Genomic DNA, 15303 nt, shown 5'->3' with positions numbered 1-15303 from the left:
TGTACAAACATCTGTTCGTGTCACTGTTTTCATGTCCTCTGGGTAAAAACTGAGAAGTGGAATTGCTGGATTATAGGGTAACTCAATATCTAGTTTTCTGAGGAACTACCAAACTGTCTTCCAGAGTGGCTGTACCATTATACAGTCCCAGCAGCAATGAATAAGAGTTCCAATTTCTCCACATCCTCTCCAGTTTCCTGTTTGTTTGATGGCAGACATTCTTATCGGCATGAGATGGTATCTCATTGTGGTCTTCATTTGCATCTCCCTAATAGCTAGGGAAGATGAACATTTTTTCATGTGTTTTTTAGCCATGTGTACTTTCTCTTCAGAGAAATGTCTTTTTGTATCTTTTGCCCATTTTATACTGGGCTGTTTGTCCTATTGTTGTTGAGTTGTAAGATTTCTTTATATATACAAGATATCGGTCTCTTACCAGATACATGGTTTCCAAATATTTTCTCCCATTGATTTGGCTGCCTCTTTACCTTTTCACAAATTCCTTGAGGTACAGAAGCTTTTAATTCTGAGGAATTCCCATTTATCCATTTTTTTCTTTCATTGCTTGTGCTTTAGGTGTAAGATCTAAGAAGTGACCTCCTAATACTAGGTCTTGAAGATATGGTATGTGTTTTTTTTGCTTTTAATTTTTATTCTAGTAACACATATACAACCTAAAAATTTCCCCTTTTAACCACATTCAAATATGTAAGTCAGTGGTGTCGATCACATTCTCAATGTGTGCTGCCATCTCCACCATCCACACCTTAACTAATGATAACTTCTTCAAAGCTCCTATTTGCAAATGAGTTCACGCCCACAGGAACGTGGGTTAAGACGTGTCCAGACATGTCTTTTGTGAGGTGCATGATTCAATCCCCAGCAGTGGCCTTTTGTGTCTGGCTTCTCCCACTTAGCATAATATTTTTGAGGTTCATCGTGTTGTAACATGTTTCAGTATTTCATTCTTTTTTACAGCCAAATATTATTCCACTGTATGGTTAGACCATATTTTGTTCATCCTTTCATTAGCTGATGGACGTTCATGTTGCTTCCACTTTTTGGCCATTAGGAACAATGCTGTTATGAACATTCATGCACAAGGGTTTTGTGGTCACATATTTTCATTTCTCTTGGGTATAGACCTAGGAGTGGAATTGCTGAGTCATATGGTGACTCTATGTTTAGCTTTTCGAGGCACTGCCAGACTGTTTTCCACTGCAGCTGAGCCATTTATATTTTCACCGTAGCATTCGAGGGTTCCAATGTCCCCACATCTCTCCAGCCTCTTCTGGACCACACTGCCCCCAGCTCTCTGGCTCCAACCCGCGCCTCTTGTGAGTCCTCCCATTGTCCTGGATTCCTCCCATCATGCACAAAAGGAGGGATTTGCAGGTTCCAGAGGTTCCTGACCCTCCCAGACCCAGTGCCGCTTCATCTATCCTGCAATGAAATTCATGAATAATATGACGTACCTACTCATATAATGAAAAACATACATATGTAATTCTCTAACCATAACATGAAGGGGAATAAACAGAAAGTACTTTATGATAAAATCATATGTGTTTTAATTGGGAAATGCAGCGAGTCTTAGTGAGTAACCTGGTGCCTGCATGTACACGCAGAAACACTGCAGGTGACGGCTACAAACGCAGGGAGCTCAGGTGTGGAGTGTCGACCTCAAGCACATTGAGTGGAGTTGCTGCCAGTGCTGCTGCCCCAGGATGGTGACCAACGCCTGGTAAATGCCCAAAGTAAACTTCAGTCTTCTCTCAATTTGCATGGTCCTGGCATTCTTGCAAAATTCAGGGTTTCTTAAAACCATTCAAAAAGCACCGTGTTTACATATAAAATGCAGCTGGGTTTTAGACCCAAATAACCTAACTGTGCTTGGTGAGATCTGCTGGAATGTGCTCTTCACTCTGCCTGGAACACTCGTCCCCTTCCTGCTGCCTCAGGTAACTTCACCTGCTCTTTCAGCTCTCCACTTGAAAGGCCCTTCCTCGAGGCAAACTTCCTGCCACCTCCCCCACCGCTCTTGTCCCTGTCCGTCCCCCATCCCGGATTAATTCTCTGCCAGACAACCCTGAGTGCCGCTTTGTAGCATTTAACCTCGTTTAAAATCATAGGTCAATGTGATTTCTTTTTATTAATGTTCTCGTCCCCCACTAGATACAGACCCCATGAGACTTGGATCTGAGACTTTCCTATCTTCGTGTTCTCAGCCCTAAACATAGCGCCTGGTGCTCAAATACTGAATGAATGAATTATCTCATAGCACTCTCTCTCACCTCCTCTGCTGTCCTGGGAGTTCCTAGAGGACAGTATTTGTGCCTGATTTTTCTTCCCCCAGTTCTGAGGATAGTTCTTTTATGTGGGGAACAGCAACCAAATACTGAATTAGTGAATGTAAGCAAAATCACCCTTGGGCTACCAGCATTCCCGTAAGTGAGCCAAGGACACACTGAGAGATGCATTTCAAAAAATCCCCTGGAAACTGCTGGACTAGGGAAATGGGGCATACTGGAATTCTCTTTATAGCTCTGGTTTCAGTAGAAAACCTTCGTTTTAATTTGTGTTGTTGTTGCTTTCTGTTCTTTTGTTTTTGTTCTTTTTTTTTTTTTAAAGAAATTTTTTTTTATTAGAGAAGTTGTGGGTTTTCAGAACAATCATGCATAAAATACAGGATTCCCATACACCACCCCACCACCAACGCTTGGATTGGTGTGGAAAATTTGTTACATTTGATAACATTCTTTTTTGTAATTCTATTTTTTAACAGTAGTTACATTTGTTACAATCGATGAAAGATTATTAAAGTAGTACTATAACTATTGTCCACAGTTTATGTAAGGATATTTCCCCCATATTCCTGACCTATTATTATTATTATTTTTTTCATGCATGTCTTTATTACTCATCTACCCATACACTAGATAAAGGGAGTATCAGTCACAAGGTTTTTACAATCATATGGTCACACGATAAAAGATATATAGTTATACAATCATTATCAAAGATCAAGCCTACTGTATCTCTAAACTTTGAGATGCTGATCCCCTAGCGTATGTTGTCACAAACATTGGGACTGGCGGTTTGATGTGCTGAGCCCTCAAGCATGGGACTTGCCCTTATGAAGCTCATTACCACAAAGGAGAGTCTAAAGTTGTATGTAATGGTGCCTAAGAGTCTCCCCCTGAGTACCTCTTTGTTGCTCAGATGTGGCCCTCTCTCTCTCTAACTGAGCCATCTCGACAGGTGAACTCGCTGCCCTCCCCCCTACGTGGGATCCAACTCCCAGGGGTGTAAATCTCCCTGGCAATGCAGAGTATGACTCCCGGGGATGAATGTGGACCCGGCATCGTGGGACTGAGAGTATCTTCTTGACCAAAAGGGGGATGCAAAATGAGACGAAATAGTTTCAGTGGCTGAGAGATTCCAAATGGAGTCGAGAGGTCACTCTGGTGGACATTCTTATGCACTATATAGATAACACCTCTTAGGCTTTAATGTATTGGAATAGCTAGAAGTAAATACCTGAAACTACCAAACTCCAACCCAGCAGTCTGGACTCCTGAAGACAATTATATAATAATGTAGATTACAAGGGGTGACAGTGTGATTGTGAAGACCTTGTGGATCACATCCCCTTTATCTAGTGTATGGATGAGTGGAGGAATGGGGATAAAAACTAAAGGACAAATGGGGTGGGATGGGGGGATGATTTGGGTGTTTTTTTTCACTTTTATTTTTTATTCTTGTTCTGGTTCTTTCTGATGTAAGGAAAATGTTCAGAGATAGATTGTGGTGATGAACGCATAACTATGTTATCATACTGTGGATAGTGGATTGTATATCATGGATGGTTGTATGGTGTGTGAATGTATTTCAATAAAACTGAATTTAATTAAAAAAAAAACATCAAGTCTGGATTACAGTTCAACAATTTCCTTCTGGCTATTCTAACACACTAGAAACTGAAAAAAAAATCTATATAATGGGTCAGTAGTCATAAACATTTGTTAAATCCTAATTTCTCAGTTCCACCTCCTCCCTCTCATTTGATCATTCTCTCAATCTTCAGGAATATCTGGGCAATGACCATTGTAACTTCATGCTGGAAAGGGGAGTCAACTTTATGGGGTAGAGGAATGAAACTGGTTTATGTTCTTAGAGAGACTGGTACCTTTGGGTTTCAGGGCTCATCTGGCATAGGAACAATCTGGAGGCATTAAGTTTCTGAAAAAATAAACTTACTAAGTAAAACTTTTATAGAGTCTTAGATAGAGGCCAGGGTATTCTTTAGGGTTTTCAGGAATTCTATGGGTTAGGGCTTGGCATACTGTGACAATTTGCAACATCTGGCTGAAGCTTGCATAAGAGTAACTTCCAGAATGACCTCTTGACTCTATTTGAAATCTCTTAGCCACTGAAACTTAATTTTGTTTCATTTCTTTTGTCCTTTTTGGTCAAGAAGGCATTTCTCAATCCCACCATGCCAGGGCCAGGCTCATTCTTGGGAGTCATGTCCTGCGTTGCCAGGGATTCATTTTAAGTTTAACAATTTTTTCAGCTTTAACTCTTGTAATTTAGTGGCTTAAAACAATAATGATTTAACAGTTTCTCACAATTACATGGCTGGGCCTTCTGGCCAGTTCTTCCGGTGACCTTGGCTGGGATCACACCTGCAGCTGGAGTCATCTGAAGACTGGACCGGGGCTGGAGGGTGGCCTCATGCCATGCCTGGCAGTTGTCAGCTGGGGTGCTGTGGCTCCCCTCCTCCGTCTTCTGGTGGCTGTGAGGCGAAGGCCTGGGCTCCAAAACTGGCAAACTGTCCCTTCTGCCTCATTGGTGGTCAAGGCTCATTGGTGGTCAAGGCAAGTCATGGGGCCACCCGGATTCAAGTGCTCCACCTCTTGACTGGGGGAGGCGCAGCAGGTCTTGGCAGAGGGCTGTGGATACAGCCAGGGAGGCCTGACTGGCTGGGGCCATTATTGTGTGGATCTACCACAGCAAGCTCCCTGAAGTGCACTCTTCTAGCTCCTTGTCCTGGAATCTGAAGGACAGAGCTGGGCCTTTCTTACTGATGGAGGGTCCTCCAGGGCCCTGGAGCCTCCCTCTGCACTTGGCATCTCCTTGTCTGGGCGTGGAGATGGAGGTGGAGAACATGGGGGAGATTAGGAGGCATATGTGCTTTTTCTGGAGTAACACTGTAAGTTTGTATTGGGTTTGTTTGGTATAATTTGGGGAGAGATCTCTTTGTTTTGGTTAAATCATGGTATCATTCTACTTTCTTGACATTTGCTTTTTTCTCTCCCAACTTAATTGCAGTAAATAAAATTGACTTAATGGAGACTTGTGGCTAGTTATTCTGTAGATTTCATGACAGAAGTGCCTAAGGGATGAGAGCATAGATTCTGGAGCAAGACCCCTGAGTTGGATGCTGGCTTTGTTTATTACCAGCTGTGGGACCTTGGGAAAGGTGTGGTGTCGAGGAGGGTTCATGTGGGGATGAAGTGAGTTAATGAACGCAAAGTACTTAGAGCAGTACCCAGTACCTGTGAGCGCTAGCAGATGTCAGCTCTTAGGGCTGGGCACAGAGTAGGCACCGTGAGCCAGTCTAGAAAAAAGCCAGATCAGAGCATTTGCACACAAGTCTGACAGACCGTCTGTAGCTTCTGCCATAGATATTTCTCTGGAAAAAAAAGAAAAAGAAAGTGGTTTAGCTAGAAAGCCATTTGTAATCTCTTACCACATCCCTGAAGGAGCAAAGCCAGCACGTGTAGCAACTTCTGCTCGTAACTGGGTCTCATTCTAGCCCCATGATGAGGTATTTGTGCTTTCAGTATAAATTATAAATCTAAACACATGCAGGGTTTGTTTCCCCCCCAAGCAGATTCCAACCAGCCTGAAACCAGCCAACTCAAATAAATTGTGCACATAAGTCCATTGTTTCCAGCAACATGTAAACTGTTGGGTTGTAGAAAATGGCTTTGAAGAGGATGCCCCCATTAGTGCTTCCAACATCAGGGTTCAATTTAGGCAGTGAATATTTGAACAGTTTACTAGAAATTTGTGGCAAAAAAAAAGACATGCATTGGGCTGGGGGTGTGCATGCAAATGGGCTCTCATCAATGTAAACGAGATGCATTTAGGGGATGTTGTCACAAAAGTCCAAAAATGAAGGGGCAGCTCTGAAGTCGAGAAGTACAGAATGCTTCAGCGGGTGAAGTCGTTTTGGGAATGCAAAGATGTCTTTCACTGTTACGCTTGTGGGGAAATGACAGTCACCAAGTGGAGAATGTCAGGTCCTCAGAGAAACCCTGTGGGCACACACGTGTAGAGACTATTTACTTAACTGGAATTGGTTTGGAAAAAAATTTGACTCTGGTGGGTCCCAAAGGGAGTGTGGAGGGTGTCTGGAATTTTCTTTCAGGCTAATCCATCCAACTGATAAGCCTCCCAGATTTCAGGGCAGACTCATTCCTCTGCTGAACCAAGGTTTATGGTCCTGGCTGAGGCCAGAGGGAAAACATGCCAACAAAGCAGGCTTCTATCTGACGAATGCAATCAGTTTGACACAGGGGATCCGGAGGTTCCTCAAGTGAGGCTCTTGGGTCAAGATGAGAGTGGAGGAGAGGCCTTAGGAATGAAGGATTGGAATATTTATCTCCAGAAGGAATCCAGGAAGCTGATTTTTTCAACAGGGCTGAAGATCGATGAGGTTGATAAAGGAGAAGTTTGACGTCACTATCTTCAGGATTTTTACCAAGTATGATGTATTTGGAGGGCTGCTCTTCCCAGGAAGCCCCTGGCTCCCCACCTGAGTGAGGCCTTTGTGCCAGTCTCTGCAGGATGCTGGGGCGGTGGAGCAGTGACGTGCCCGAAAATGCTCAGCCGGGAGCGAAATTAAACAAAGGACCGAGCCATGTGAAATTAGACAACGGACCAAGATCACCCTTTACTTATCAAGCAACTACTCTGCTCCGTGTACTGCGAATGTGACAGTGCACACAGGAGCCCCGGCCCTTCCTCTCAGGTGAAGGAGAAGGATGAGAAAACAAGCAATATTGTGGGACTACGATGAGGATGAGGCCGTTGGCAATTTATATTTAATAGGAGCCCACCCTGTGCCATGGTCTGAGCACTTTGCAGATAATGTCTCAGTGCTTCTCAAGTGCCATGTGCATACAGATCACTTGGGAACCCTGTTAAAATGCAGGATCTGCAGAACCTGGGCCTGGGATGGGGCCTGGCATGCTGCACCGACAAGCTCCCAGGCGATGCCTGCTGAACCTGCTGGTCCACAGACCACATATTGAACGGTCAGGAGTTTCGTTTCACCCTCACGACCACTCATTGGGGCACTATTGTTACCCCCATTCTATAGATGAGGAAATGGAGGCCTGGGGAGGGTGAGTTACTTGCCCAAAGCTGTGCAGCTGGGATGTGGAGGGGCAGGGGTGGGAGTGGGGATGGGAGTGGCGGGGCCTGTGTGCCCATACCAGTGGTGAGGAAGCCTGGGAGAAGGGCATCGAGCCCAGAGTGGGGGCTCTGAGAACGCTTTCAGAGAATGAACCTTGTTAGGTGGGTTCCAGGAGGCCAGGTGTTAACCAGATGAAAGTCCAGGAGGGTGGGGGGAGATGGCCATGGGCCAGGGTTCCACAGTGGGGACCACGGAAGAGGGTAGGACCCTCTAGGAGACTTAGATTGTTCTTCCAGGCAAGGGGGCAAAGCAGGAGAGGGGGAGGGGCTGAGGCTGCTGGTTCAGCCTCACCTTGAGGGCCAGAGAACCAAGGGAGTGCCTGGACCTGATCTGCAATCTAGAAAGAAATCTAAACCCTTCTGCTTACCCATCCTCAGACCCTGAGGACAGCACTTCCCTGGGAGGAGCCCCATCGCCTCCAGGGTCCCACCTCTGCAATTACTACCTGGACTGTGGAAATGAGCTCCGGGGTGGTCAGTCTCTCTTTACAACTCTGTCTCCCACTGAACATTTCCTCCTTAATTCATCTCTGCACCCGAAATACCGGAAACACCCAGCCCGTCACACGGGGAGGATAACACGTGCCCTGCTTACATCATGAGGATGCAACATGGGCAGAGTGAAAATAGTTTGAAAATGTTAGAAAAGCTGCAACAGCTGGAGGGCGTGTGCCTGTGGGGGCCTGGGAGGGGATTGTAGAGGGGTGGGAGAGGCTTGCTGGGTGGGCTTACAGGTGGCCTTTCGGCTCGAGGACCCCATCTAGCCAGGAGACTCATGAGCAGTGCAGCTCTTGGCTAACAGCTAGTGGATGTGGGTGTTCAGCGACTTGCGCTGTCATTTGGAATTGTCACAGATCCCCCCCCACCCCCCCCACCCCCGCTTTCTGCCAGGCCACCTCTCCGCGTAATGTCCCCCACAAGCCAGCAACTTCATAACTTTGGCTGTATTGATTTGCCACCTGGACTCTTGTTTCCTGAATCTTTTTCTTTAACTTGATTCACTTTCTCCTCCAACTTTTTATTTTGATGTATTTAAAATGTACTGGAAAGTTGAAAGAATACTGCAATGGGCTCTCACATCCTCCTCACTTAGATTTGCCAGTTGTTAACATTTTTGCCACATTTTCTCTATTTCTGTCCGTGAGTATGTACATTTTAAAAACAACATGGACCCATTGTTTTTCTGGGTCCACTAAAAATATTTAAATAAAAATTTTATTTTAGAATAGTCTTAGATTTACAAAAACATTGCAAAGATAGCACAGAGAGTTCCATACACCCTGTACCCTACTTCCTGTTGGTTCCCATCTTGTGAATGATTTATTACCATGGTCCATTTATCACAACTAATAAACCAATTTTGACACATTATTATTCACTCACTCCATGCTTTAATAGGACTTTGTTAGTTTTCCCCTTATCTGGTAGACTCATTTTTAAACTTTGGAAAATTTAAAAAAATAGGAGAGTATCAATGGAAAACCGTTGTCATTTGGCAAATATAATTCTAGCTGGGTGCTGCTGGCTGCTGGATGACTTAAGCTGGATGCCAGCTTTCTCTTGGTTACAAAGGGAGACTAGCTGCCAAATGTCAGAGGGGTGCTACAGGCAGACCAGCGCACAACGGAGACTGTCTCCCAGGCCAAGTGGGAGTGAGAAGTCGCAACAGGAATAAAATCACTTTCCCACTCTGAGATTCAGTGCTGTGGCCATCTTAGGGACCCCTGGTGTGAGCCCCACTTTGGGAAGTACCGACAGGGTCTGACTAGGTCACACACCCCAAGTCTGAGGCTTCCTGGCTCCAAACTTGGAGCTTCCCTCTGCCCCGGAGGACTGGGCTGGGTGTTCCGACTGGCTCGGGTTGGTGGAGAATTTCGTTTGTGTTCTCTGCAGTGCCCCACCCACCATCTTCCTACAGCAGGCGACCTTTGACACGGGAAGAGCCGAAGGAGGGAAGGAGTGAAGGAGCGAACAGGGGAATTCCATCTACAGCACGTGGGAAAGCACCTTGAACAAACAGAAGGCCCCCCGTGCCCGTGCCCGTCATCCCGTGAAATGTTTGAGGGGAGGACAGCTAAACTGAAACTACTTTCTCAACAGCGTTTTACCTGATGTCTGAACTTGTTCATGTTCGTTCCTTCAAAGTGTTTCAAAGTGTTTCCATGTTTACCAGTTAGAGCAGGTGACACTGTTTCCTGAAAACAAGTCATCACTTCCCAGTCCTTTCGTTTCAAATATATATCTGCTCTCCTCATTTCCAGGAGACCTCAGCCCACTGCAGTCTAACTTGGACAGCTCTCCTTCCCTTAAGGAATTTCACTCTCTAATAAGTCACTGTTGGACCCGACGTCCAAACATCTAACCGGAGGTGATTCAAACTGGAGTGTTTGCAGAATTTCTGGGTTCCTGCCTTGGGGCTGCTTGTTTATTTCTGAGCTGACTTACTGCAGAATTCTGAGTTAGTCCAAGGAGGCAAATGGTTGGAATGAAATTTTCTCCATGTAGAGGATACAGTGTCCCTAAAGAAGGAAGTTGGCTGGGACACAAGTAGCAGATGAGTCCATTTTCATTTTTAGAAGTGAAACTTAACAGGTAAGAGCACCACACTCAAAGCTTTCTGCACCGTGTGACCCTTCCACATTTGATTCAATCAGTCATTATTTGATGGGTATTTAGGTTATTCCCAATTGTTTCCTGTGATACTCAGTTCTCGAACACCTGTGTGCAGGCCCCCTTAGGCACACACACACCTGAGACCCTGCCTGTTAGGGGATGCTCATTTCTGTTTTCAAAGGAATTGCCAAATGACCCTTCAGAGTCATTTGTGTATGTGTGTGTGTTTGTGGGGAGGGGTGCCAGTTTCTGTTCTTTGGGTCTGCTTGTGCCTGGTTTCTTTTCTGCCATGGCTGCAGGGTGGACGGGAGCCAAGGACGGGAGAGAGAAATTCATCTCTAGGTGTTACCAGGCTCCAGGTCTGACGCTGGCCCCAGCCTCTCCTCAGGTGGGTGTTGGTAAATGGGTGCTTTGTTCCTGGGCTCCAGCCCGGAGTCGAGTTGGAAAGCCGAGATGTGCCAAGTTGACAAAAGGAGCTGGGATCCCACCCCTTGACTCAGAGATGCTGGTAGTTTGTAGGAGTTGCACATGCACACACACATGCACATACATACACATACAAATGTAGCAGGGACATGGAGGGGGGCAAGGCCTCCCCCAACCCTGAAATAATTAGGTGAATAAAAAGAAACAAAAGCAGCGAAGGAGCCTGACCACTGACTACCAAGAATAAAGTAAAAGGGCTGTGAATCCATACCCTGGGTGACACAGGAGGTGCAGAGAGGAAGATGGGGCTGGGGGAACCCGGGACCAGAGGAAGGGGTGTGTGAGGAATCAGGGAAGGGAGGAGGGGAAGAAGGAGGGAAAGGAAAGTGAGGAAGGGGATACAGGAAAATGGCAAGGTAAGAAGAGGAAGAAGAGAGCAGGAGGAGAGAGAGGGTGGCGGAGAGCAGATTTCGGAGGGGAAGGCTGCATCCCGTCTGTTTGTGATTAGCACGCAGCCCGGTGCAGAATGGAGTAAACAGAAACTTCCAGGCATCGTCGTCTCCCCCCACCCCGCCCCAGCCTCCCCCTCCCGAGGCAAAGCAGAAATCAGATGCTCCATGATTAATCGTGGAGGGTTCAGGACATGACCACAAGCGCTGTGTGGACTTGAAATTAGCTGCCTTTTCCCAGTCCCCTTGCCAAGATGGGAGTGGGGGGTGGGCCAGGAGGGGGTGGGGGCCCCGCCTGCTGGGGGCCAGCATGGAATTCTCCCTGGCAGAGCTCAGCGTGACACTGACGGGCAATCGGCCGCGTCCAGAGCAGCGGGCGGCATCCGGGGGGAGCAGCGCCGGCTGGGGGGCCCCACTCGGGGCTTCCTGGAACCCCGACTCCACGGCCGCCTGCACCCTGACACGGGCTAGATAAGAGCCCCAGCTGCATTATCAGAACCCTGCAGAGCGCCCGTCCTCACTGCACTAGAAGGAAGACAGTGAGGACCGGGGCTCTCCCGAGTGGGACCTGGGCCGGGTGGCCGGGCTGGATGAGTGTTCCCAAGCCCCGGCTCCTTTCCTGAGCCCACGGCGCATGGAAGCCGGTGCTTACTGGCAGCGGTAGAGAAAGCAGCTGAGCGGAGGACGGAGCTGACCAGTCCGAGTGTCCAGACCTGCTCAGTGGTGAGTGCGCAGGCCTTCTCCCTCTCCCTGGGGACGGCTGTGAGACTGGCGTGTGGATCTGACGCTGCTGAGGGAGGTGGGGATGGGAGCAGGGCAGCGCTTCCAGATTCCAACCTGGAGCCCCCAAGGCTTCTGCAGTGTCTTGCTGTGTGACCTTGGGCAAGTTCTTTCCCCTCTCTGGGCCTCTGTTTTTTCTGCTCTAAAATGGAGCACTGGAGTAGGTGATCTCTGCTATTTATCATCTGTCTGCTATATGACAGGCTCTGTCTGAGCCATTTTTGAAGTTTTAGCTCAGGATATCGCTGCACTCCCTCTGTGGGGTGGGCATTATTATTATTATCCTCATTGTACACTGAGGAAATGGAGGCTCAGAGAAGTGAAGTGACTTGCCCAAGGTCACACAGCCTGGCAGTGGCAGAGGTGAGAATCACATCCAGGTCTTCCTGACTTTATTTTCCATAAACTCTTCTGTCAACCCCTGGTGGCCTATATTCTGTGTTTTATGATTCTGGGATTATCCCAGGAAGCCGCGCTAAAGGAAGAGAAAGTGTCGAGGGAAATTTACCTGTGAGAGGAGGCAGACAGGTTGGGCAGAGGAAGCAGCAGCTGAACCCCAGCAAACAGCTTTCAGCTTTTTGGGGAAAGGGGCAGGAGCTCGTGGCTTGAATGAAGAGAGCTGGGTGCCATTGGCTGGATTGGCTGCCCACTTGGAGGAGGCTCCTGGGGAGGGAGAGAAAAGGGTTAATGGCAGGGGTGGGGTGAGTGGCATATGCCTCTCCAAGGTTTTGTTCCAATTTTATTTTGGCTTTTCAAAAATCTGTTTCAAATCATCCTGGGCCCGTACTGCTCCTCTGGATGAAACAGAATTGTGAAACATGTACAGTGCTTTCCACATACCTCCCCTGGGAGGAATCACACACTAATATTATTGTAGGTTATTTGCACATGCATCCTGCAGCCAAGGGTTAAGATGCAGATAAAGTCAGCCAGGTGTCTCCCTGGCACTGAGAAGGAGATGCATATGGCATTCAAGGGCCAGGAACTATCCAGCCAGTGCCACAGTAGGGTGCCAGGCATCTGGACAGACTTAAATCTCCCAGCACCCAGATGTGGCTGCTCTCTTCTCTTCCCTTGGAACATTCCATCCTTTTCCGTCAGGGACCGATGCAGACCTTGGGCACGAGTTGAGGCCTGAGTTGTCCCAGCGCCAGGGTGACCGATTTGTCACAGAACACCCTTTATTCCTTGCAAACCAGGACAACTGGTCACCCTACCCAGTCTGCCCTTGATTTTCTTTGTGGCCTCAAACAAGTCGTTTTCCTTCTCGCTGTCTTAGTTTCTGCATCTGTAAAATGAAGGGATTATTCTAGGAAATCTCTACAATTGCTTTACAATTTGAAAATTCTGGTTGGGGAGCATTACGTTCTACACTGGGCGACGATGTCTAAGAGTAAAACAGAAGTTTAGAGGATTCATGCTCCCCATGAATTCCCCTGAGTGGTCAGGGAAGGCACCCGGAAGAGGTTGAAATTAAGCTGGGCTTGAAGAAATGATTGCCTGGCCCATAGTGCAGTCATTACTGATGGCAGCAATGACGGGTTTTGCAGCCCTGCAAGCTGCTGAAAGCCCAGTGGGTCGCGCAAAGCCAAGCTTGGTTGTGCAGCTTGGTATTTGGGCTAAGTGATTTAACCCAGATGTCTGCTGGTTATGGAGTTCCTGCTCACTCATCACCAGAACCTTACCCCGCTCCCTGAGGGTCCTCCAGTTCTTTCCAGGGAGCTCCAAAGGTTGCTTGCACTATTTGTCCCTTGCACTAGTCTCTTGCACTATTTGTTAATTTCCATGGGGTAAATATTCCCGCCATGGCTGATTTCAAGCTACTAACTTGAAGTCCTGACAATGGAATTGGGAAGAGATATGCAGTAGCACACATTTATATAGGGTTTCCACCACACAAGATACAAGAGATGTAAAAATAGAGGAACTTCACTGCTGCCAGTGTCCATCCCCAGCACCCAAGGTCCATGGCACCTTCTCTGTAAACTTCCAAAGCTTCTCAGCCTCTAGTGCCCAAGCTGCTCTAGGCTCCTGGTAGATTAGAGAGAATGGCTTCCTCCCCCACTTGGTGACACTCTCTGCCCCGTGGTCCCCAACATGGTGGTGTGGTGTGCTGGAGCCAGCTTGTACTGGCTTGTGAGAACTGATTGTCAAATTTTCAGGAAGTTTGTGAGCTGGTTGTTAAACGCAGCCATTATTTAAAAATAAATTACATAAATTCACAATTAAATATATTAAAAACAAAGGTGATAAGTACAACTATCACTGCCTAATTTTTTTACTACATTTTACTATGCTTGTGGGGTTATTTACTTCTATTGTATCTGAATGGTGGAAATAATACATAAATTTCATAATTTATACAACTCATAATAAAGCTAAGTGTGTGCATATCTTACACACTCACTTTTGCTAGGAGAGTCGGTTGTTAAACCTTTGCCAGCACACCGCTGGCCCCACAGCACGTGTGCTTGTGCCCAGGGCCTCAGAAATCCTGCCACGAACAGTTCTCCAGCCTCATCCAAAGGGATTCAGACTCCAGGCACGGGACCTTGGTCATGGATCCCTCAACTTCCTCCTTTTGCCTGAAACAGTCCAACAGCCAGACTCCCGTCTCCCGCTCTCACCTAAGCTTTGGGACGGAACAAACGTAGACTAGGTGGGGACAGAAGGTGTCGTCTGTCTACACCTGCAGCATCCGGGCCCCGCTCTGGCCGCATTTGCTGTCTCTGTAGTCGCTTCAGTGACGGCTCCCTGTTAATTCCACTCCCAGTCAGGTCCGGCTTCTGCCGTCCTTTATTTTCATGCCCAGAGCATGAGTCTCTAACAGAAACAACACCTTGGGACAAGTGGGAGGAACAGCCAAGCCAAACCTATAGGAAAGTTAAGACAACTTCCTATTTTTAGAAACCCTGGGAGCCAGGTGGGCCCTTTCCAGTTCTCCAAAGCCAGCACGAAAGGAAAATATTTCTCATTCCCCAGAGTCTAGTCCAAAGAGGAGGCCCAGGTGGGGACGAGCCAAGAGAAGTGCGATTGTGATAGCAAAAAAGTCACACCCGTGGTAATTTTAAAAAGAACTAAAAATGGGCACATTGTGCTAACTTGCCTGGTAGGAAGGGCTCCCACACCCTCACCCAGTAACCACTTTTAAGAGTCTGTATTTGTGGTTTCAGGCCATTTGCTCACTTATATTCATATTTTCTTTCTTTATTTTTCTTTTTTAAAAAGGGGATCGTTCTATCTATTCTATTCTGCATCTTCCTTCTTTCACTTGACTATATGTCTGGGATGTTTTCTCATATTTACACATGAAGTTCTGTAACAATCCTTTTAATGCCTGCCTAACAGAAGTTCTGGAAGGTAGTAGGAAGGGATCCATTTTGATAACCATATCTTTAAGACATGGGGCTCAAACTTTCTTCTCCCCAACACACTTGAGAACACCCAGCTGCTCCCGTCTTTCCGTAAAAAGTAAATTCCATTGGCTCTGCTTCCAACACATATCTAGAAGTCACCCACATCTCACTACCTCTGCTGCCCCCACCGT

General features: G+C 47.0%; 1 protein-coding gene across 7 annotated transcripts in view; it reads left to right on the top strand.

Moving 5' to 3' along the window:
• The first annotated feature begins 10473 nt into the window (after nucleotides 1-10473).
• Nucleotides 10474-15303, top strand: part of RIPOR3 (RIPOR family member 3) — an 82040-nt gene continuing 77210 nt past the window's right edge. For 6 of the 7 annotated variants that reach the window (XM_037811514.1, XM_037811513.1, XM_037811520.1 and 3 more), the window contains exon 1: nucleotides 11306-11699. The gene's annotated coding sequence lies outside the window, so the exon portion shown is untranslated. Of the gene's footprint in view, nucleotides 10490-11305; nucleotides 11700-15303 lie in introns of those variants that run through there. The other variant, XM_037811518.1, reaches the window with a different exon arrangement.

The sequence above is a fragment of the Choloepus didactylus genome, chromosome 19 (genome assembly GCF_015220235.1).
Source record: "Choloepus didactylus isolate mChoDid1 chromosome 19, mChoDid1.pri, whole genome shotgun sequence".
In the NCBI taxonomy this organism is placed as follows: Eukaryota; Metazoa; Chordata; class Mammalia; order Pilosa; family Megalonychidae; genus Choloepus; species Choloepus didactylus.
This window is presented reverse-complemented; position numbering and strand designations above follow the sequence as displayed.